Here is a 23,908-nt window from a genome sequence, read left to right on the forward strand (position 1 = left end):
AGAACTCACTCCACTTATCTAACTGAAACACAGTTCATTTTTAGATAAGATTTCAGGAATGAATTCCTATGAAAAACGAGGAATATAAGGAATTCAAAGATGGCTAAAAAGTGGATAAAAATGTAACACCTTCAGAAGCAAACGGACAGTATATATGAGAATGTTACAGGGAAAGTCAGGGTGAAAAGGAAATCCAATAGGAAGTGGCCATGGTGAATCTGCTTCAAACACTGAGAGGCAGAAAGAAGTACTGAAACTGAAATAAGTTGGTGGTGGTCAGGAAACATGTGTCCCAGCTGTGACACTGCCACAGTGGCAGCGACCACCAGAAACTACCCATTGCCTTTCCACTGCACTCCTCTTTCTAATGTGAGCGAAGCCAGATTTAGTTTCTTTCTTTCTTTCTTTCTTTCTTTCTTTTTTTTTTTTTTTTTTTTTTTGGACAGGCAGAGTGGACAGTGAGAGAGAGAGACAGAGAGAGAAAGGTCTTCCTTTACCATTGGTTCACCCTCCAATGGCCGCTGCAGCCGGCGCACCACGCTGATCCTCTACATCCACCCAACTTGGCAATGCCACAGCTTCAGAGGAGGCAGGACTCAGACTCAAACCATAAATTCACATTGGTATAAGCCAATCACACATCCCAACCCAGGAAATGTCAAAACCCTGGCCAACAAGGCAAAAAGGAATGCTGACCACGTGCTTCAGGGTAGTATATGTACTTGAACTTAAAGGAGCCACACGGAGGAAATGGTATCTCCTCTCCCTAGACATTGTTGGGTCTGGATGGGACACCAGGAATGGCTAAAAAGCCATCTAACCACCACAGCTGGCCTGTGCACAGAACAATGTGCTGAGCACAGCAGAACCAGTAGATAGAAGTCATTGGGCCCTTGAGGAAGTCATCGAACTACTACATTATCCAACTCTAGCGTATCATTGTCTTATACTTCTTATAATGCAAAAAAATCACACAATCAAGCCAATATAAATGGGATTTCTCTTATCTGAAGCTGAAAGCATCCTTGCCGACCAAGTAGCATTAACCCAAATCAATTTACTCTCCATACCACCACTTCCTTCACTATAAATTCAAAGTGGTCTCTCTCAGAACTCCTCCGGATTTAACCATCCATGATTTTATTGTCACAGATAGAAATGTCTGTTAGAAGGGAAGAATGGACAACTAGAAAAAGTCAAACAAAAGTACAAACACAGACACCACTTGTGTAGTCTGAGACTTGCAGTCCTGGGAGTAAACAATGAAATGACCAAGTAAATCTTGCTTATTGCCAAATATGTTAAAGATATCACCCTGTTGGAACCTCACAACATTCTGCAAAGTTGGCACCATTGTCATTTTTCTATGAGCAAACCAAAGCATGGCTGTTAAGAAAAGTACAATGTTCCAGAAGCTTGGAAATGTCAAGACCTCAACAGGGTCACATGTTTCAGATAGCTCAAGCAGGACAAAGATTGAGTCCTGGGAGAAAGGAATTGCACGTTTCCTAATACAAAGTAATGATCAATGTTTAAGGACACAGAAATGCTAAATGCCCGTGTTTCATCTTTTTGAAGATTTAGTTTTCTATCTATCTATCTATCTATTTAAAGGACAGAGTGACGGAGAGACAGATGTTTCATTCTTTCATCCACTGTTTCACTTTCAAACAGCCACAACAGCCAGCAGCCTGGAAGTCTATCTGGGTCCTCCACATGCGTGATAGGGACCCAAGCACTTGGGCCATCATCCTCTGCTTTCCCAGGACTGTTAACAGAAAACTGAATCAGAAGCACTCAGATACAGAATGCAGGTGTCCCGAGAGGCGGTTTTACCAACTGTACCTATCCCAATAAACTTTTCATTCCATTTGTCCATGAGCTTTTTGAAGTCCCCGTGTATTGCTGGGCAGAGGGAAAGGGGTCAGGAGGAAGCGAGCTGCAGGGACAAGGGAAAGGAGGCCTCGCTGATGGAGCAAGACCTCAAGGACCCAGGAGAAGATGTGCTCTGCCATTGTCTGCGAGGGCTCTGCACGCCGATCAATGGCCAGACTGAGCTGATGCAATCACTGTTACAAAGTATTAATAATGAATGACCATATTTCTTTGATGCTTCATTTTTACAGCTCTTTATACAAGGACCATTGGAAAAAAAACCAACTTGTCTTTCTGAAGTTTATTTTTAAAATGCATAATTAATACAGAAAAGTGTCACTGCACAGTGAAAACCAATATCTGTCTCATTTTCCTAACAGTGTATGACTTTTGAAAAACAAAAAGATGAAAGTCATTAAGATATAGTATTAAGTTATAAAAAAATGCTATAATATGGCCGGCGCCGCGGCTCACTAGGCTAATCCTCTGCCTTGCGGCACCGGCACACCGGGTTCTAGTCCCGGTCGGGGAGCTGGATTCTGTCCCGGTTGTCCCTCTTCCAGGCCAGCTCTCTGCTGAGGCCAGGGAGTGCAGTGGAGGATGGCCCAGGTGCTTGGACTCTGCACCCCATGGGAGACCAGGATAAGTACCTGGCTCCTGCCATCAGATCAGCGCGGTGCGCCGGCTGCAGCGTGCCAGCTGCTGCGGCCATTGGAGGGTGAACCAACGGCAAAGGAAGATCTTTCTCTCTGTCTCTCTCTCTCACTGTCCACTCTATAAAAATAAATAAATAAATAAAATTTTTTAAAAAATGCTATAATGTTATTTATACTGGGCCCCAAATCTTGCTAGATTTCCATTAGTGAGGGAAAGTTCAAATAGAATAATACCAGTTAATATTTAATAAGAACTTACTATAAGCCAACTCTGTGCTTAGTACTTCTTATACATTATCTCATTTAATCCATTATCTCATTTAATCCTTAAAACATCCTGTGAGCTAGGTGTTATTTTTTTAACTTTTATTTAATGAATATAAATTTCCAAAGTACAGCTTATGGATTACAATGGCTTCCCCCTGCCATAATTTCCCTCCCACCTGCAACCCTCCCCTTTCCTGCTCCCTCTCCCATCCCATTCACATCAAGATTCATTTTCAATTCTCTTTATATACAGAATATCAGTTTAGTATATATTAAGTAAATATTTCAACAGTTTGCACCCACATAGAAACACAAAGTGAAAAATACTGTTTGAGTACTAGTTATAGCATTAAAACACAATGTACAGCACATTAAGGACAGAGATCCTACATGAGGAGTAAGTGCACAGTGACTCCTGTTGTTGACTTAATAAATTGACACTCTTGTTTATGGCATCAGTAATCACCTTAGGCTCTTGTCATGAGTTGCCAAGGCTATGGAAGCCCCCTGAGTTCACTGACTCTGATCATATTTAGACAAGGTCATAGTCAAGGTGGAAGTTCTCTTCTCCCTTCAGAGAAAGGTACCTCCTTCTTTGATGACCTGTTCTTTCCACTGGGATCTCACTCGTGGAGATCTTCCATTTAGGTCATTTTTTTTTTTTTTGACAGAGTGTCTTGGCTTTCCATGCCTGAAGAGCTAGGTGTTATTAACTTTGTTTTATGTCAAAGACACTGAGTCTCAGAGAAGTTATCTCCCCAGGATTTACCTTCTGCACTATCCTATACCAGCTTTCATGGATTAAACAAGTATTCGTATATATATTGAGATTAACTGTGTTCTGGGAAGAGCAAGGCAACTTCTAGTCTCATGACAGCCATCGGAGACGTCTTCATTACACCTTTGCAGCTGAGAATCACCTGAGATGTTAGAGATCATCCTTCCAACCAGAATGCTCTGGTGCCTACAGAGACTTTAAAAAATAAAATCAAAGGAAGTCTCTTCAGCTTAAAAATGGCTCTATGGGCAGGTGCTGCGGTTAACAGTGCGTTAAGCTGCCACCAGGATGCTCTCATTCCATCGTGGAGTGCCTAGGATCAATCCCAGCTACCCTGCTTCCAATTCAGCTTCCTGCTAATGCACCCTGGGAGACAGCAGGAGACGGTTCAAGACTGATATTCATTCTTTTGGAAGAAATAATCATTTCATGTGCCAGAGACTTTCAATTTTGTTTTCAGCAACAAGGTATTAATAACATAAAACGTACTGAGTTGGGGTGGATATTGTGGCACAGTTTAGCTGGTTTAGCCAACACTCAGAATGCCAGCATCCCCTATCAGGGTGCCTGGGATCAGGTCCCACCTCTGCTTCTGACCCAGCTTCCTGCTAATGAGGCATTGGATGATGGCTCAAGTACTTGGGAACCTGCCATTCACGTGGGAGACCCCGATGGATTCCTGGCTCCTGACTTTGATCTGGCCCAGCTCTAACCGTAATGGACATTTTGGGGAGAAAACTAGAATACGGAAGATCTGTCTCTCTCTCTCTCTCTCTCTCTCTCTCTTTCTCTCCCCCACCCCGACCCCTTACTCTACCTTTCAAGGTGGATGAAAATAAATAAGTAAAAATTATTTAAAATAAAAATGGTTTTACAGAATCATATAGCACATCCAGCAAGTAGGAACTAGATCCCTAATTCTCTGCAAGGAATAGGCGTAGTGTAAATTTCCAAGGATGAATATGTTGCTTTCAGCATATAACTTAGTACTGAAATTACAAATCTAAGTCAAACTTGGAAGCTGGTCATGAGTCACTAAAGTGTGATATGTTTGGAACTTTTCTCTCGCATAAAGTAGTCAATAGCTGCTGCTCCAAAGGAAAGAACGTGTTTGCTCTATGGTACAGTTCACCATTAGCTTTCAAGGACACATTCACCTAAGCCTGTCAAAGGCTCTAGTTCATCAGGTTTTTTTCTGAATTCAAAAGTGATAGAACAATCAAAGATTCTGCAAAATATCTGTCAGCAAACTGAAGTCACTGCTCTACTTAGTAGAAGGGAGAAGCATCACATTTAAAAATTCCGGAGCCATCTGCCTCGGTTTGGCCCTGAGACTGACTTGCCTACATGCCTTTTGGTGATTCTCTTATCCTCGCTGTGACTTCAATCCTCACAACTGGAAAATGGCAAAGTTACTGTAATTAAACGAGTTTGCAAATGCAAAGCCTAGCACATGGGGAACAGTACACTGTTAAACACTTGGATGTTTATAAAGCATGGCTGTGGTGGCTGTGTCCTCGAAGCACAACTTTTCCTCCAGGCAGGTTTTCAGCACTGTCCTGCAGCGTTTTCTCAGGAAAATAATCCTGTGGAATTACATGCAACTCTCTGGCCATCTGGACCTTCCATATCATTTGCATGGGCAGTGAAAAATGAAATTGCTGGATCTCTCCCTCCAAAATTATGAATATAGAGGCAGGAGTTTGGCACAGCAGGTAAGCCACCACTTGGGACACCCACATCCCATGTCAGAATGCTTGGGTTCAGGTCCTGGCTCCACTTTCTTTTTTTTTTTATTTTTTTTATTTTTATTTATTTTTTTTTTTTTTTGACAGGCAGAGTGGACAGTGAGAGAGAGAGAGACAGAGAGAAAGGTCTTCCTTTGCTGTTGGTTCACCCTCCAATGGCCGCCGCGGCCAGCGCGCTGCGGCCGGCGCACCGCGCTGATCCGATGGCAGGAGCCAGGAGCCAGGTGCTTTTCCTGGTCTCCCATGGGGTGCAGGACCCAAGCACCTGGGCCATCCTCCACTGCACTCCCTGGCCACAGCAGAGAGCTGGCCTGGAAGAGGAGCAACCGGGACAGGATCCGGCGCCCTGACTGGGACTAGAACCCGGTGTGCCAGCGCCGCAAGGCGGAGGATTAGCCTAGTGAGCCGCGGCGCCGGCCCTGGGTCCACTCTCTATGCCAGCTTCCTGCCAAAGCACACAGTGGGAGGCAGTGTTAGGTAGGAAGTCAGTTATGAGCTTATGTGTGTGTGACATAAAGGCCTAAAGAGAAGATGTCTATGTCCAGCATATGCACCTGCTGACAATGTTTCAGGGGCAGCCCAGTATTCGCATCCTGCCCTGCCCCCTTCTACCTGATAACCTGCCAGGTGGAGATCCCCGCCCCTTCTGCCTGACAAATCTTCCACAATCTCCCAGATGCAGCCCAGTGTCTGCATTTCAAACACCCTGCTCTGGATCCCCATTCTCTAGGGGGTCCTGCTCACCCTTCCTCTGAACCCAGGATGGTGCCAGCTAGGCTTCCTCCTGTCTGATACCTTCAAGGGAAAACTCAGATAGGAGCTTCTTAATATTTACAGCCATAAAATCCTTTGTTTCAGGAGGAGATGTGTGAAGACAAAGACCCATCTCCTTAACACCCCCGGCCTCAACCGGACTGCGCGCTCAGCCCTCTGCCTCTGCTGAGCCACCCACCTGGTCTGGCCAGGTGTAATCTCTCCACTCAACCATGTAACCTCGCTCCTCCCCCCCACCCCCAGTCCAAGCGATTGTGCACTCTCTCCCAGGTCCTGTCTGGAGAGGTGCCCATCCATTCTTACGGATGTCCCTTCCCTAGTAAACTTTGCTACTTTGACTTTCCACTACTCTCTCTCACGCCTGAATTCTTTCTTGCGCGAAGACAAGAACCCTGCAATTTCTCCGGTAACAGCAGCAGTGATGGTCCAAGTAGTTGGGTCCCTGCAACCCTCATAGAAGATTCACATTGAGTTTTGGGCTCCTGGTTTCTGTGTGTCCTACCTCAGCTGTTGTGTGCATTATAGGAGTTAGATATCTCTGTATCTTTCTCTCTTCCTCTCTGCCTTTCAAATTAATGGTTTTAATTTTTTATTTATTAAGAATTTAGAGATCGGGGCCAGCGCTGTGGCTCACTTGGCTAATCCTTTGCCTGCAGCACCAGCATCCCATATGGGCACCGGGTTCTAGTCCCGGTTGCTCCTCTTCCAGTCCAGCTCTCTGCTGTGGCCCTGGAGGGCAGTGGAGGATGGCCCAAGTGCTTGGGCCCTGCACCCCATGGGAGACCAGGAGAAGCACCTGGCTCCTGGCTTCAGATTGGCACAGCGCTGGCCGTGGTGGCCATTAGGGGAGTGAACCAATGGAAGGAAGACCTTTCTCTCTGTCTATCTGTCTCTCTCTCTCTCTCTCTCTCTGTCTATAATTCTACCTGTCAAAAAAAAAAAAAAAAAGAATTTAGAGATCACAACAGGAAGCATTCAGCCAAGTGTACAGCCCAGCTAAATGCAAAACTCTGCAAGTGCACTGGTCATATGCCCTTGAGGCCAGCCCTGCTTGGCATCACTTCCCTTTGGAAACACAGAGCTCTCTGCCTTCATTCATGTATTTATTTACTTACTGGAATATCTGTTTTTAATCTTACCTTGTCCAGGAAAACACTTAAGGTGATCCCCCTCTCTGTCAAAACCATCTAATGATAATGCTTTTACAAAAGCCAGCATCTTGCCAGATGCTCACTGTGCTGTGGCACACACTGCTCTGCTGGAGTGTGAGGAATCAGCTCACCTCGGAGGCCACAGGGATTCCTTCCGTGCAGTAATGCACACAGGCACCTTTGCTTGCATTGGGGATTTTCCCAGTTCCTCAGGGGCAGAGCATCCCTCAAGCCTGAGGCACAAGGACAATTCTCCTGGAAACGAGAGTAAGAATCCTAAACACGCAACTGAAGTTTTTCATTCTCATTGAGAAAACCAGTTGAACGTTTTGAATGACTTCTTCCCCTATGGTTTTTCTCAAGTTGATTTCTAGATCATTCAAGGATATACAAGGCTGAAACCTATTGTTAGCTTTGGTTCAATCTTAGACTAGTGGTATTACTATCTATTGAACATTAAAAGAAGCCTCCTTTCTCAATGAAGAACCTTGCTTTGTTAGGGTCAAAGAGCAAATAGGCTGCTCCTAAGTGTAGTGTCTTTTATTTCTAAAACATTTAGTGCTCAGCATAAATTTGGCTCATATGTCCATCCTACAAGGCTATAGAGAAAGAAAATCCGTTTAAGTCCAACATGTTCACTCAAACTCCCGCGACTCTTCCTTGACCTGACAGCCAGTGTATTCATTTGCTTCATTATTTTAACCCAGGTACTCTTCAAAACTCCCAGCAGTCCTTGGTATCCAGGAACTGTTACTATGTTTCTAAAGTTGTGTTTATGAAATGCATGCAAATAAATAAATATTTTAAGAAAAGAAAATTACATCAATGTTATTTTGCTACCACTTTCTTCCAGCAAAATACAATATTCTGTACGTATATCAATGCCTAATATATCTGAATACATAGTAGTTCTCTGACTTCTTTACAAATGGATTTTTTTAAAATACAGGAATAGGGGCCAGCACTGTGGAGTAGCAGCTAAAGCTGCCAGCTGCGGTGCTGGCATCCATAGGGGAACCAGTTCAAGTCCCGGCTGCTCCACTTCCAATCCAGCTCTCCGCTATGGCCTGGGAAAGCAGCAAAAGATGGTCCAAGTGTTTGGGTCCCTGCACCTGCGAGGGAAACCCAGGAAAATCTCCTGGCTCCTGGCTTCAGAATAGCACAGCTCTGGCCATTGTGGCAATCTGGGGCATGAACCAGCACATGGAAGACCTCTCTCTCTCTCTCTTTCTCTCTCTGCCTCTGCCTCTCTGTAACTCTGCCTTTCAAATAAACAAATAAATCTATGTTCATCAGGGAAATTGATCTGCAGTTCTCTTTTTCGGTTGTGTCTTTTTCAGGTTTAGGAATTAAGATGATGCTGGCTTCATAGAAAGAATTTGGGAGGATTTCCTCCCTTTCAAATGTTTTGAAGACCTTGAGAGGAAATGGAGTTAATTCTTATTTAAATGTCTGGTAGAATTCAGCACTGAAGCCATCTCCTCCTGGGCTTTTCTTTGTTGGAAGGGTCTTTATTACTGATTCAATTTCCATCTTGGTAATGGGTCTTTTTAGGTTTTCTATGTCTTGATGGCTCAATTTAGGTAGGTTGTATGTGTCCAGGAATATATACATTTCTTCTAGATTTCCCCTGTTGTTGGCATACAGCTCCTTGTAGTAATTTCTGATGATTCTTTTTATTTCTGTAGTGTCTCTTATTACATTTCGTTTTTCATCTCTAATGTTATTGATCTGGGTCTTCTCTCCCCTTTTTTTGGTTATTTGGGCCAATGGTGTGTCAACTTTGTTTATTTTTTTCAAAAAACCCAGCTCTTCACTTTGCTGATCTTTTGTAGTTTTTACTTTCAATATTGTTTATTTCTTCTCTAATTCTAATTGTTTATTTTCTTCTATTCGTTCTTTTTGTTTGTTTGTTTATTTTTGCCAGGCAGAGTTAGACAGTGAGAGAGAGAGAGACAGAGAGAGAGTTATAGACAGTGAGAGAGAGAGAGAAAAAAAGGTCTTCCTTCCATTGGTTCACTCCCCTAATGGCTGCTACGGTCAGTGCTCCACCAATCGGAAGCCAGGAGCCAGGTGATTCCTCCCAGTCTCCCATGCAGGTGCAGGGCCCAAGCACTTGGGCCATCCTCTGCTGCCCTCCCAGGCCACAGCAGAGAGCTGGACTGGAAGAGGAGCAACCGGGACTAGTACTCGGCACCCCAACTGGAACTAGAACCCAGGGTGCCGGTACCACAGGCAGAGGATTAGCCAAGTGAGCCATGCCACTGGCCTCTTCTATTAGTTTTGGGTTTGATTTGCTGTTGTTTTTCTAGATCCTTGAGATGCATGAATAGCTCATTTATTTGGTGCCTTTCCAGTTTCTTGATATAGGCATCTATTGCAATAAATTTTCCTCTTAACACTGCTTTTGCTGTTATCTTATGAGTTTTGAGATGTATTGTCATCTTCATTTGTTTCCAGAAATTTTTTTATTTCTCTTTTGATTTCTTCGATGACTCACTATACATTCAGGAACATGTTGTTCAGTCTCCATGTGTTTGCATATGTTTGGGGATTCCTGAGTTGTTGATTACCAACTTCATTCTATTGTGGTCAGAGAAGATGCATGGTATGATTTCGATTTTTTTGAATTTGCTGAGACTTGCTTTATGGCCTAGCATGAAGTCAATGCTAGAGAAAGTTCCATGCACTGGTGAGAAGAATGTGTATTCTGTGGCTGTAGGATGTAAAGGTCTGTAGATATCTGTTAGATCCATTTGGTCTACAATGTTGATTAACTCTTGTTTTCTTGCTGATTTTCTGTCTGGTTGATCTGTCTATTGCTGTAAGTGGGATATTGAAGTCCCCCATTACTATTGTATTGGAGTTTATGTCTCACTTTATATCCATTAACATTTTTTTAAATAGCCAGGTTTATTATAGTCACACCTCCTGATGAATCAATCCCTTAATCATTATATAGTGCCCTTCTTTGTCTCTTTTAACAGTTTTTGTGTTAAAGTCTATTTTGTCTGATATTAGAATGGCCACACCAGCTCTTTTTTGGTTTCTGTTAGCATGGAATATCTTTTTCCATCCTTTCACTTTCAGTCTGTGGATGTCTTTGTTGTTGAGATGTGTTTCTTATAGGCATAAAATAGTCGGGTTTTGTTTTTGAATCCATTCAGCCAGTCTGTATCTTTTAACTGTAGAGTTGAGGCCATTTATATACAAGGAGACTATTGATAAGTAATGACTCGGCCTTGCCATTTTTCCATAAATACTCATATTGTTTACTTTGGATTTCTTTTGTACTTTTACTGGGAGATTTTCTGCCTTTACCTTCTTTTATAGAGATGACCATGTTCTGTGTTTCTATGTGCAGCACATCCTTAAGCATCTTTTGCAAGGCTGGACGAGTGGTGACAAATTCTTTCAACTTCTGTTTGTTATGGAAGGTCTTTATTTCACTTTCACAGAAAAATTAGTGCTTTGCACAGTACAGTATTCTGGGTTGACTGTTTTTTCCTCTTAAGACTTGGAATATATCTCACCATTCTCTCCTAGCCTGTGGGGTTTCTGATTAGAAGTCCATTGTGAGTCTAACTGGAGTTTCTCTAAAGGTAATCTGGTGTTTCTCTCATGTACACTTTTGAATCTTTTCTTTATTTTAACTGTGAAGAGTACGACTACAATGTGTCATGGTGAGGATCTTTTCTGCTCATGTCTTTTTTTTTTTTTTTTTTTTTTTTTTTTTTTTTTTTTTGGACAGGCAGAGTTAGACAGTGATAGAGAGAGACAAAGAAAGGTCTTCCTTTTTCCATTGGTTCAGCCCCCCAAATGGCTGCCACAGCCGGCGTGCTGCACAATCCGAAGCCAAGAGCCAGACACTTCCTCCTGGTCTCCCATACAGGTGCAGGGCCCAAGCACTTGGGCCATCCTCCACTGCCTTCCTGGGCCACAGCAGAGAGCTGGACTAGAAGAGGAGCAACCGGGACAGAATCCAGTGCCCCGACCGGGACTAGAACCCAGGGTGCTGGCGCCACAGGCAGAGGATTAGCCTAGTGAGCCGCAGCGCTGGCCTTCTGCTCATGTCTATTAGGAGCTCTATGTGCTTCCAGTACTTGGATGTCCATTTCTTTCTCCAAATGAGGAAATTTTTCTATTATTATATCACTAAACAGACCTTCTAATCCTTTCTCTCTTTCCACACCTTCAGGAACTCCTAGAATCCATATGTTGGGTCATTTGATAGTATCCTGTAGATTCCCAACCAGGGTTTTTGTTTTCTAATTTCTTCTTGTTGCCTTTGGTCTGACTGTATAATTTCCTGTAGTTTGTCTTCTTAGTTGTATATTCTTTCTTCTGCTTCACCAATTCTGTTGTTAAGGCTTTCCATTGCATTTTTTGTTTGTTATATTGAATTCTTCATTTCCAAAATTTCATTTTGATTTCTCTTTAAGATCTCAATATTGTGGGAGTAATTTTCTTTCATATCATGTATGGATTTCATTTGTTCATGCATTTGCTTCTGATTACTTCTAAGTAATCCTATGATCAATTTTTTTGAATTACATTTATTGCATTTCTTCAAATTCTTCATCTTCACAATCAAGTATTGAAGTGTTGTGTTCTTTTGGGTGCATCGCGTTGTCTTCCTTATGCTTGTTCTTGAATTGGTGCATTTATTATTTGGCATTTGTGCAGATACTCATTGGTTTCTTCTTTGTTTTTTCATTGTGGCAGCTTTTATCTTTGGATTATTCCTCTGTGGATTAATGGAGTGTCTACTTTTTCAGTAACTACTTAGGGGTATGTGGTAGGTGTGGCCACAGAGCTCTGTTCAGTGGTCCAAGGTGAAGAGAGTGTCCAAGGTGACACTGAGGTTGGGCGTAATAACTCTCCTTTTTTTTTTTTTTTAACATCAGGGGGATATTTGTTCTGCTCTGTTTGCAGACTTAGCTCACCTCCTTTTCTCAAAAGAGACTGGGCGCTAACCCTAGTAGGTATATTAATCATCTGCACTGCCACAAGAACCACCCAAAGGATCTGTGCAATCCTTGGTGTAAGCATGGACTCCACAGCAATGTCCTTCAGCAGAGAACCAGGGAGCCCTAAGTATATGGAGCTTCCCACAGTGACTTCCCAAAGTCCCAGCCACACCCAGAGCCCTCCCATGAAGCCTCAGTGTTTTCACAGTCCCGGCACACAGCCTCCAGCAGTCACGAGCACCCAGCCCCCTATAAGTTCTCCCTGCCAGAGTCAGGAGTCTCCACTCAGCTGGTTACTGGAGGCAAACATGCGCTGCTGCAGCTGTGACATATGTCCAAAATGGCACCCACTCTCTATCAGCATATTATTGGATGCTGTTCCAGGGTGATTTGGGAGAGAAAAATGTGCCCCTCCCCTTTTTTCTCCTCTACTTTGGTCGGTACACTATCCCCCACAGGGCTCCAGGCTCTTCCTGCAGCTTTATCACTGGCAGCTTGGGCTGCTGTAGACTGGTCTCACCTGATTATCCAAAGCTGGTGTGGAGGCTCCTGGCTGCTGGGGTCCGAGTTGAACGCATCCACACCTTCCCCAAAAGTTCACAGTGTCCTTCTAATTTGCATGGAGTTTCCTCCTACATTTTCTCCCTAACTCATCTCTAAGACTGCACTCTCTCTAGTTTTTTTAAACTATCTTCTCCTAGACTAGAACAGTAAGCTCCCTCCCTACCCCACTATCTTAAATCAATAGCCTGTCCAATACTTTTATAAAATATAATAAAAATGAATGATAAGGCAAATGAGATAAAAAGTAAAATTTCAAAATGCAAGTCTAGTTTTTTCATTATTACATTTAGCAGATATAAAAATACTCCCTCAACTTGCTACAAATGTTTCAAAATTCCTCCTTTGGTTTTTTTTTTTTTTTTAATTCATCTCATAAGAAGCTGGTAACAAACTTCAGAGTGGCACAAGTCCAGGAACCATGCTTTGAGAAGCATTGCTGGAGAAAATAATACTTTCTTTGCATTCCTAATACATCCTTCCCTAGTGCAAACCCTGAGGCCTTCACCATCTCCCCTTTGAACAACCACGTCCAAAGTGACCTCCCTGCCTCCCGTGTCTCACACCCCTCCATCTATTTCAGAGCCAATGTCATCTTTTTAAGTCTCAAATCTAATTATGTCACTCCTCTACATAAAACCTGGCAATTATTTTCCATTCCCTTTAGGATAGAGCCTAGCACTGTACCATCTGGCCCCTGCCTCCTCCTCCACACTACCACATCCTTCTCTATTACTGTGCACACACACATAGACACAAGCCTTGCACCATGTGTTACAGGTATACCAAATAACATGCAGGTCCACAAATACTGCCAGTACCACCTGTACCACACCTCCCATGTCTTTGCTCATGTTAATGTCTCTACCTGAACACCCTTCTCCACAAAAAAAAAAAAAAACTTACTTTCAAGAACAAGTGTCATAGCCTCTAAGAAACTTTTCCCAATCCCATCTCTCTGCTCAACTCCTGCCTCAGAGACCTGATAGTCCTTCCTTTGTGTGTTCATGGCACCCTGAACATATGTGGATACATCTATTGTATCTATTTATGTCACTTTTACTTACTAGACCTTTGAGTTTCTCTTGCACAGGACTTGCGTGTAGACTTCTTTCTATTATTTTCCTAGAACCTGTCATACACAGTTGCCAGCATGTCGCCTTCACAAAGAATGGAAGGTTGGACGAATGGAAGGAAGGGATGGAGAGAGGGAGGATAGGAGGAAGAAAGCAAGAACAGATGAGCAAGTGATGAGAAAAAAATAAAGTGAAAGATACACAAGAACCAAATCAAGAAATGCTTTGTATATCCTGCAGAGAAATTTGTATTTTATCCTAAGTCAATCGCAGTATTTTAAATAGGGTCACAACAAAACCTCCAACTGAATTTTTAAAAGATGCGCCTAGCTCACTCAGACTTATCTCCAATGGTGGAACTAGAAATGTACCAGGGGATTTCAACTCAGTCTTATCAAGGAGACATGTACCAATGTCAGCGCACTTGGTAAAACGATAAGTATAAGTACACAACCGATCAAAAAAGATAGGGTAAGTGTCGAAGAGATTTTACAAACAAGACCAATGTAAGCAAATAATGAAGGCTAGAATTAAAAGGGAGAGAATGATCCTGCAGGGGAAGCAGGACACACAGCAGACTCATAGAATGGCAAATGCCCAAAACAGCACTCTGGCCTCAGAATCAACCCTTGGGGCATTTGGATCTGGCTAAAAGGCCCATGAGAGTCTCACAGGCATGGAAAGCCACGACACGGTGGCGAAAGCAATCTAAATGAAAGATCCTGGTGAACAAGACCCCAGCAGAAGGAACAGGCCATCGAGGAGGGAGGCACCTTTCTCCGAAGGGAGGAAGGAACCTCCACTGTGATATGGCCTTGACTAAACAAGTTCAGAGTCGGTGAACTGAAGGGGCTTCCATAGCCTAGACAGCTCATGGCAAGAGCCTCGGGTGATTGCTGAAGTCATAAATAAGAGTGCAAATTGTTAAATCAACAACGGGAGTCACTGGGTACAGGCTCCCTGTCGCTCCCCGTCTTCGTGGGGGAACGACACAGGACCCTGCGCTGTTCTTTTGTCTGCTCGGCCCTCCCTGGGTTTGCTGCTGGTTCTTCCCGGGTTGGCTACCGTCCCTTCCACCTCCGTGGAAGGGCGGTTCCCCCTGCCACTTTCCCCACTTCCATGGGGGAGCGGCACACCGCCGGCCGGCTCTCTCGGGGGCTGCACAGGTGTTCCCCTTAGATGTTCCCCGTGCATGTTGTCTCTCTCCTCCTTTATAGTCCTCTTCCACCAATCCCAACTCGGCTGCCCACACGCCGAGTACGCTGCTCTCCTCCAATCAGGAGCAGGTCCTGCAGCTTGTCAAGTTGGTGAGAGGCAGCTGGGTAGAAGCTGTTTGCTCCCCTCCCAGCGCCATATTGTGGGAGAGCAGATGTATAGAATAAGTCTTAATTCCAGTAACAGTCTAGTCCGAGTTGCTCCCCACAGCTCCCCACGTAGGATCTCTGTCCTTAACGTGTTTTACTATGAAACTTAAAGACAACACTACTAGTCGAACAATACCCTATACCTTGGGTGGTTGTGTGAGGGCAGCCTGTTGAAATCCTTGCTTAGTGTATACTAAGTTGATCTTCTGTATATGAAGGTAATTGAAAATGAAACTCCATGAAGGGCAGGAGGGGAGAGGGAGTGGGGGAGGGGAGGGCCGCGGGAGGGAGGGAGGTTGGGGGGGAAGCCACAACAATACAAAAGTTGCACTTTGTAAATTCACATTTATTAAATAATAAAAAGAAAAAAAAAAGATGAGCCTAGCAACAGGGTGACAGATGGATTGGGGAATAGAAGGCCACAAATGAACCTAGAGAGACCAATTAGGAAACTATTGCAACAATACGGGCAAGAAGATGGAGAAGAGATGGACAGATGATTGACTCCGGACATACTTAGGTACTGCATTGTAAGAACTTTGTTCATCAATTGGAATGAGGACAAAGATTTCCAGGAATTTTGTCTTGGATCATTGGTGCTAATCACTGTTTACAGGAAAAGAATAAGGGTCAAGATCAGACATTATGCCTAGCAATTAAACTGCCAGTTGGGGCACCTGCATCCAATATCAGAGTACCTGGGATCATGGTCCTCCTCTGGCTCTCCATTTGAGCTTCCTGCTAATACAGATCCTGGATTTGGTGATGGCTAAAATGTTTAGGCTTCTGCCACCCACATGGGAGACCTGGATTGAGTTCCTGGCTCCCAACATCTGCAGAGTGAACCAGTGGGTGACAGTGCTTGCTCTCTCTCTCACTGTCTCTCTCCTCTCTTTTCTGTCTCTAATGCATTTTTTAAAAGCATTTTTTGAAAAAGAAGAAGGAGAAGAAGAATGGAGGAAGGACGAAGAAGAGGAGAAACAGGTTTTATAGGGAAATGAACAGGAGCTCCTTCCCTTCGGCTCAGGGGCTATTTCAAAGCCCCACCTTTGCTCAAGCCTCACTGTAGACGCCAGGCAAAGAACCTCATGTGTCAGCAATCACCAGGCAAGATTCTCTCTGCTCCCTTATCCCCACTGACTAACTTGTCTGCCTCTTCACAGATGGGCCTCGGTGCAACAGGTGCCCCTCAGATCTCACCCCACCCTGTGCCCCAGCATCTCGGCCTTCAGTGAAAGCCACTTCCTCTACCTGGAACTTCTCCCTCTCCAGTAACCCTCCCACAGCACAGAGGCTTCCAATGTCTCTCAACTCAAAAGATCCTTCTTCCACCTGTGGCCAATTCCTTCCTTTTCTTTAACAACCAAGTTTCTTTAAGATACGTGAATTTATATACTGTTAACTTCAAGCTGTATTTGCAGTACACTATCATGATAAAAAGCAGAAAAACTACATGGAAGTATGCAGAAATTACTTGCAGTTTCACTATCCAGAAAAAGGATTTGCTAACATAATTGTTACAGTTATAACCTAGTAACTGTTCTATGCATATCCATATTTATGTATCAAAATTATTTTATAGGCCAGCACCATGGCTCACTTGGCTAATCCTCCGCCTGCGGCGCCAGCACCCCGGGTTCTAGTCCTGGTTGGGGTGCCGGATTCTGTCCCGGTTGTTCCTCTTCCAGTCCAGCTCTCTGCTGTGGCCCAGGAAGGCAGTGGATGGACCAAGTGCTTGGGCCCTGCACCCACATGGGAGACCAGGAGAAAGCACCTGGCTCCTGGCTCCGGATCGGCGCAGCGCTCTGGCCATAGCAGCCATTTAAGGGGTGAACCAATGGAAGGAAGACCTTTCTCTCTGTCTCTCTCTCTCTCTCACTGTCTAACTCTGCCTGTCCAAAAAAAAAAAAAAAAAAAAAAAAAAAAAAAAAAGTTATTTTATAAACAGATTTCCGCTTCAAATTATATTGTAACTATTTTTGCCATGCTATTTTTTAAATTCCATTAACATATTAAAGGATGTGTACGGCTGTGCCAAAATCTACTTAATCATTTCTTACTATTGGATTTTCTAAGTTTTCTTAGATTTCTCAAGATAAATAGCACGGTATAGAACATCTTCACCCACATTTCAGATTATTTACATAGAATAAATTTCTAAAGACTCTCAAGTCAAAGAGTATTACATCTTTAAAACTTTAGTATGTAATCCCAAGTTGCTTTCCAAAAAGTATGTGACAAAATACACTGTTATTCATTCTGTTTTTTTCTGGCTTATTATAATTTTTAAAAAGCAAAAGAATTCTTATCTAGTGATGAAAAATTGTAGCTGTTTTTCTCAGCATTTATTTGAAAGTGAAGTTGGCATTTTTCATTTTCATTTATACTTCTCCTTTGCTGAATTATGTACTCAGATTCTTTGCTCTTTACCCACTGGCCTCTTAATATGTTTCCTATTGATTTGTAGAAGTTCTTCATACATTAAAGGTATTGGTCTCTTGTTGTCATATTTATTAAAAATATTTTCCCCTACTTGTCATTTAGTTTTGCTTATGAATGTGGATGCTTATAGAGAACAAGAGTAGTGTAGAAACTTTTTTATTTTTATACACTCAGATTTTTTAAGCATTTCCTTTGAGATTTCTTCTGTTACTATTATACGCTAAAAGTCCTTTTCCAGGGAGCTAATCAGCAGTAACTCATCCACATTATTATACTCATGTTATAGCTATTGTTCTCAAATCTGGCCATAAAACGAAGATGAAAACACTCATTCTCTATCTCAAAGAACTCTACTAAGTAGTAAGGGAGATGGTATATCCACAAACATACACGCATAAAAGAAGCCTGTGTGTTCTGGTTAACACAGGTTCACAACTAGGTCCAAGGGTCCAAAGCAGCTCATCTCCTGGCTTTTTCATCATTTATTAATTTGGGGACCACTTAACACATGTATAAAATTGTGCTGTTTCTAGAAATACGAATGTAATACCCCATCCCCGCTCATCAGCCCCTTCTTCCTGGTGCTAGAAGTTTTAAAAACAATGATTCATGAACTATTTCCCAGGCAACCATCCATCAGTCTTCCCACAAGTCTGACTTTGTTGGTCTGTCTCATTTTATCTAAGAAATTCAATCCCCATTTTAGTTTTATTAGCTCATTTACTGGTTTACTGTTTTTTAGAAAACACTTCAAAAATAAGCATGTAAGTTATAATGAAGGAAAAGAAGAACTGACAAGCCTCAGGAACATTGGCAATGATTGTTCATGAATGACCATGAACAGGTTCCAGGAAATTAACCGGCACAGATGACATGTCAGTCACTTGTGTGGGGGGTCCGCATAGAAGCACTCTGCTTGGAAGGTTCTGGGAAATGCTGACTCGTGCAACGCTCACAAGAGCGTAAGATTGGCACAGCCTTTCTATAGGATAATTCAATACAAGTTAAGAGGCTTAACGATGTCTATACTGCATGATGTAACAATTTCACTTTTTTTAAGATTTATTTCATTTCTTTGAAAGACAGTTACAGAGAGAAGCAGAGACAGAGAGAGAGGTCTTCCATCCACTGGTTCACTCCCCCAGATGGCTGCAATGGTTGGAGCTGCGCCAATCCGAAGCCAGGAGCCAGGAGCTTCTTCCAGGTCTCCCATGTGGGTACAGGGTCCCAAGGACTTGGGGCATCTTCTACTGCTTTCCCAGGCCACAGCAGAGAAGATGAGCAGCCGGGATTAGAATCGGCACCCTTTATGGGATGCCGGCGCTTCAGGCCAGAGCTTTAACCCACTGCGCCACAGCGCTGGCCCCTCACTTTTAGACATATATTTTAAATCAGGGTCAGAGTTGTGGCACAGAGGGCTAAGCCACCACTTACCTTGCTGACATCCCATAAGGGAGTACTTATTCAAGTCCCAACTGCTCCACTTCTAATGCAGCTCCCTGCTGATGTGCCTGAGAAGGCAGCAGAAGGTGTCCCAAGTACTTGGGCCCCTGCCACCCATGTTGGAGACCCAGATGGAGTTTCTAGTTCCTGGGTTTGGTCTTGTCCAGACCTCACTGTTATGACCATCCAGGGAGTGAAACAGTGGATGGTTTGTCTTTCTTTCTCCCCTCCACCCTCGCTTGTTCTCTCTGCTCCTCTGCCTTTCAAATAAATATTTTTGAAAACATATTTTCTAAAGATTCTGATGTTTGATGATATAAAACTAGTTTTCTGTATAGTGTTAAATTTTTTAAAATCAATTTAGGTATGTGTTGCATTTGAAAAGACTGAAAGAAAATACAGCAGAAGGTTTATCTCTGGCTAGTGTGATTACAGATTTTTTTTCACATTCTGGATTTTCCAAATTTTCTACAGTACACTAGGTCCTATAGGGAAAAAAAAACCGCTTATTTTGGTAAATTTTTATTTCATGCAATAAAAGTCCAGTTCCCATGATTGGCTTAAGCATTGGCCTATTTCTACCCAGACCTCTCTCCAGAAAACTGGGTGATGTTGAAAGGTACAAAGTTTACTGAATGTTTCCATAGAAAGGCTATAAAACTATGCTTCAGCCTTTACTTATGAGGTCAAGCAAAGTATGCTCCATATTCACGCTGTTTCCACTCAAGACTTACATATTTCTCCAAAAAGACTCATCACTTCTTAGGGAAAATAATCAAAGAAAGAAGAAAAAAAAAGAAAAACACATTGAATGCCTACCATATGCTGGATAATTTCATATACATTAGCTTACGTGATCCTCACAAAACCCTGAAACATTAAGTTCAAATGCTTTCAACCAACTTGACTAAAATGATAGAAGTATTAAGAATTAGAGCCAAGATTTGAAACCAAAGCCACTGACTCCAAGTCAAGAGCTCATCACAGCCGTCCCACATACACGCATATGACAAATTAGACAGATGGATGACAATGATGATGATGAAGATACCTAGATAGATATCTCTTTTTTGTTTGTTTGTTTGTTTGTTTGTTTTGTTTTTTTTTGTTTGTTTGTTTGTTTTTTTGACAGGCAGAGTGGACAGTGAGAGAGAGAGACAGAGAGAAAGGTCTTCCTTTGCCACTGGTTCACCCTCCAATGGCTGCCGCGGCCGGCGTGTGGCAGCCGGGGCACTGCGCTGATCCGATGGCAGGAGCTAGGTACTTATCCTGATCTCCCATGGGGTGCAGGGCCCAAGCACTTGAGCCATCCTCCACTGCACTCCCGGGCCACAGCAGAGAGCTGGCCTGGAAGAGGGGCAACTGGGACAGAATCCGGAGCCCCGACCGGGACTAGAACCCGGTGCGCCGGCGCCGCAAGGCGGAGGATTAGCCTAGTGAGCCGCGGCGCCTGCCCTAGATAGATATCTTAAAGATATATAAATATGAAAGATCCATAAAGTATCTCTGTTATTTCAATTACACATCAGTATGGAAAAATGAGACATTCTCATATTTTGTACATATTTGCTAACTGTGATAATAAATATATTTCTTAGAGCCGCTTCCTGCAGTGCCAGCATCCCATATGGGCACCAGTTCAAGTCCCGGCTGCTCCACTTCCAATCCAGCTCTCTGCTATGGCCTGGAAAAGCAGTGAAAGATGTCCCACTTCCTTGGGCCCCTGCACCCACATGGGAGACCCGGAAGAAGCCTCTGGCTCCTGGCTCCTGGCTTCAGAACAGCACAGCTCCAGCCATTGCATCCATCTGGGGGGTGAACCAATGGATGGAAGATCTCTCTCTCTCTCTCTCTCTCTCTCTCTCTGTCACTCTTTCTCTCTGTAACTCTGTCTTTCAAATAAATAAATCTTTAAAATATATATATATTTCAACACTTGTCATTTAAGTTTCTGCTACCCATTCATCAATATCAAAAATAAAGTTGCAAACTGATGAAATCTTTACTTAATATATACTAAATCGATCTTCTGTATATAAAGATAATTGTAAATGAATCTTGATGTGAATTGAATGGAAGAGGGAGAGGGTGATGGGAGGGGTGTGAGTGGGAGGGAAGTTATGGGGAGGGGGAAAGCTATTGTAATCCATAAACTGTGCTTTGGAAATTTATGTTTACTAAATAGAAGTTAAAAAAATTCTTCAAAACTATTCCATGCAGAAAAATTCTGCTCAAAGAAGATTTCTTTTTTTAAAGATAATTCATTTAAAAAAAAAAAAAGCTCACAGATTGTACATTTAGATTTGCCTTTCCAGATTCGCTTCTTTATATCATTTCCCAAGCCATCAGAAGTGTGTTTACCCTTAGTGCCCGCCATACTTCCTGCCGCACCAGAGAAATCGATCTCGTTCAACTCCATTAACCCTAGACTAAAACAGATACAGATCTCATTTCAACATTTGCCATTTGAAAACAGTTTTCTAAGATTAGCGTAGTTCTGCTTTGCACTCTCTATTCTTTGTTAGTGACATATTTAATATTCTGAATTATCTAACACTTCTCCATATGTTGTTTTGTGTTTGTTCTCATTTGCTTTATTTCTTCCTATTTGCATTCTAAGCTTCTCAGGAACTGTAACCATGTCATTCTCTCTTCTCACCGAAGATGCTTTGTGAAGTGTTATGTACATTTCTTTATTCATGATGTGCACACTGGCTGTCCAATAAATACGTGTGAATTAACTGTCCTCAGCTGCTTATATTCATCAACAGACACAGATTCCTAGGAAAATCAACAGGAGGAGAGGGCAACACGCTTTTAATTAGCATGTAAACCTATTGTCTTTACTTTGTTTTACTGGTTTCCCTTCAGTTGGTAAAGAGGTACAACTATGTAGCACAGCTTTTCTAGAAATTGCAGAATTGGTGGCCAGTTTCTGAGCACTGTCAGTGTTTGCATTGTTACTGAGTCTCAATGGAACTATTATGAGCACTCAAATCATAAGAGTTTGGTCCTTACACGACAAACTTGGCAGTATTCAAAAATATCACCATGGATGAATTTGCCCCTACAGCTGTTGAATACATCAGGATTTTTATAAACTGATCTGATCTAAATGATTTCATATGTTAGAACTTCTACTAGCTGAATGTGTGCCCTGACATAAGTCACCCAACCTTTTTTTTTTTTTTTTTTTTTTTTTTGACAGGCAGAGTGGACAGTGAGAGAGAGAGACAGAGAGAAAGGTCTTCCTTTGCCGTTGGTTCACCCTCCAATGGCCACCGCGGCCGGCGCGCTATGGCCGGTGCATCGCGCTGATCCGAAGCCAGCAGCCAGGTGCTTCTCCTGATCTCCCATGGGGTGCAGGGCCCAAGCACTCCGGCCATCCTCCACTGCACTCCTGGGCCACAGCAGAGGGCTGGCCTGGAAGAGGGGAAACCGGGACAGAATCTGGCGCCCCGACCGGGACTAGAACCTGGTGTGCCAGCGCCGCAAGGCGGAGGATTAGCCTAGTGAGCCGCGGCGCCGGCCCAACCATTTCAATTTCTAGTTTCCTCGTCTGCACAACAAGGATGACAACCCACTGTCCCCCTCACGTGGACTGTTGTGAGGAGTCTACCAGAAAATTCCTGAAAACACATCATAAACACTGATGAAATAAATAAACATGCATGTGTTTATTTAAAAATGCAGGGCTCTCCATAGTTTACCCTGTTGTTATTTTTAATATCTATGATTTGAAAGGCTGATTTGCCACCTGTTAGTGAGTAATCAATGGCCCCTTATCTTCACAAGGACCATTTCTGCCTCCTTGCTTGCTGTGGGCGTAATTGAATGGTAATCACAGTACATCACGTGTGCTGTACTTTAGTCACTGGTATCAGTTCCTCTAGTTCAGACCGTCCAGCTCAGATACAGTAAAGATCTATATTCCATGAGTCCCTGCGCTGTCCAGTGTACAGATAAAGTCAATTCTGTGCAAAAGAAGCAGTTTTCATTCATTTTTATCACATACTATCAGTTCTATCAGAATCCTGCTTTTTATTTTTTAAGATTTATTTATTTATTTATCTGAAAGGCAGAGTGACAGAGAGAGGGAGGGAGGGAGGGAGGGAGAGAGAGAGAGAGAGAGAGAGAGAGAATGAATGAGAATCACTCTCCAAATGGCCACAACACCCAGATCTGGGCCAGGCTGAAGCCAGGAGCCAGGAACTCCATGTGGGTGCCATTCAGGCCATCAGCTGCTGCCCTTCCCAGGCACAACAGCAGTGAGCTGGAAAGGAAGCAGCATAGCCAGATCTTGAATAGATCTGCATTACACGATGCCAACGTCACAAGCAGAGGCTTAACCCACTGTGCCACAATCTGACCCTAAAACTTTTCTAATTGGTTCCAGCAAAATTCCTAAAGATGTGCTTTTCCAAATTATAAGTTATTTAGCATTAGAACTCCCCAGATATTCCTGTCATTAGAAAAAAGGAAAAGGGAATTATTTAAAATAAAGTTTAAAATTATTGCAGGTAATATGAAGATTTGAACATGCATTCCAGCTGCTCCTCTCCGCAAGCTCATTCAAATGACCAAGGAAATTCAAATACATAAACATGAGCAAATCTACATCAGCAATGGCAACAAGAGGAAGCGATCAGCACATAGCAGCAACATCAAAGACACTCTGCCTCCATGAAGCAGATGCACCTGGGCTAAAGACAGGACCCTACGGCCAAAGGGGAGGCACAAGAGACCTCGAAGTCTCACCAGCAACCCCTCCTGTGGACGGACAAAGACTGACAGCCGGGGGCC

Source organism: Oryctolagus cuniculus, chromosome 11, assembly GCF_964237555.1.
Source record: "Oryctolagus cuniculus chromosome 11, mOryCun1.1, whole genome shotgun sequence".
Classification (NCBI taxonomy): Eukaryota; Metazoa; Chordata; class Mammalia; order Lagomorpha; family Leporidae; genus Oryctolagus; species Oryctolagus cuniculus.